This window comes from Rhagoletis zephyria, unplaced genomic scaffold (genome assembly GCF_001687245.7).
Source record: "Rhagoletis zephyria isolate East Lansing unplaced genomic scaffold, Rhagoletis_zephyria_1.1 Rzeph_scaffold_07100, whole genome shotgun sequence".
Taxonomy (NCBI): Eukaryota; Metazoa; Arthropoda; class Insecta; order Diptera; family Tephritidae; genus Rhagoletis; species Rhagoletis zephyria.
In genome coordinates, this window is record NW_016164183.1 from 11,047 (window position 1) to 12,365 (window position 1,319).

Genomic DNA, 1,319 nt, shown 5'->3' on the forward strand with positions numbered 1-1,319 from the left:
ATTAATTTAAAAAACACGCATATATATTCATTAAAACAAAACAAAAATTCATTTAATAAGTAAATACATTTTTCTAAAACTTTTTGGGTACTATAACGAACACAACCAACACTTTTTTGACATTTTTTAAAATGGGAAATTACTTTTATTTCTGTTTTTCGTAATCAAACTTTAGGAGTTCGAGCTCGAGTTGCTTTTTTTTTATTTCGTTTTTTTCCTGTATCGCTCGCAAAACACCTGTATTAATACGGACAAATTCATCCTTGAGCTCAGTTTCTGCATTCGCGACAGATTCGTTGCTTTTTTCTATTGCTCTATACACTCGTCTGAGGCTGCTGGCATTTTCTTTTTCAATCTTAATTAGCTCGTCCAATCTTTCATTTATTTCGAGCTTTCTCTCGTTGTCTTCATCGAGAAATTTTTTCAAACGCTCCCCAGTACTATCTGTCCTTTGTCTTTTAGGAGTGCTGCTGACTGGAGACATTGACCGCTTCGATGATGTTCATGGCATTTCATCCTCACTTGCACAAACTAAATCTTCGCTGAGGCCAACTGCATTGCCAGCCACACCAACCACAGACTGTGCAATGCCACATATGCGCACTATTGTCTCTTCCGTTTGCGTTAGTTAGTGCTTAGAAAAGGGTCCTCCACCAGTTGCTCGAGACTCGCTTTTGTTTTGTACGAGCTTTCTTTTTATGTCACTTTTCCATTCCGTCCACGTCTATACATATGTATATAAAAAACAGTGTAATTTAAAGACACGATTTAATTTATAGCACCAATTATGCTTTACCTTTTTCCATCCATTGGTATCCTTTTGTGGTGGACCTGCACTGTTCAGCGACTCAACTAACTGTTGCCAAAGGGAATCAACAGTTGGTTTATCCCGCTTAGTAGAGCCTCTCGCAATATCTGGATATTTCTCCATAAATTCCACGATAATGCTGTTTTGAGTTGCATTTTTATGCTTTCCCCTAGTTTTGAATACATTAATAATTATTTTTTTAAAATAAACCTTCTTTTACTCACATTTTTATAAAATGTCCAACTGGAAGTAAGAAAAACTAATAAGCAAATGAAACCCAAGAGTCGTTAGCTGCTTGGTTCGTTTCCGATAGCAAAATCGATATCATTGGTTTCTGTGACACTAACTCCGATTCGAACATAAATCTGATGACATTGGATTTCATGACACCAAAGTAATTTTTTTGTCGTTCTCAAATCCAATTCCGACAACAATTGGATTCCATGACAGCCCTGATAATTCTGTCCTGAAGATTATTTGGTTACGAACTCGAAAGGCTTCAGTATTTCTA

At 36.2% G+C, this 1,319-nt stretch overlaps 2 pseudogenes; both read right to left on the minus strand.

Annotated features, from left to right (window-relative positions):
- The window catches only part of LOC108373863 (uncharacterized), a 948-nt pseudogene extending 825 nt beyond the window's left edge, over positions 1–123 (minus strand).
- Positions 124–145: 22 nt separating this feature from the next.
- On the minus strand, positions 146–1,109 carry LOC108373864 (uncharacterized; annotated as a pseudogene).
- Between the last annotated feature and the right edge of the window lie 210 nt (positions 1,110–1,319).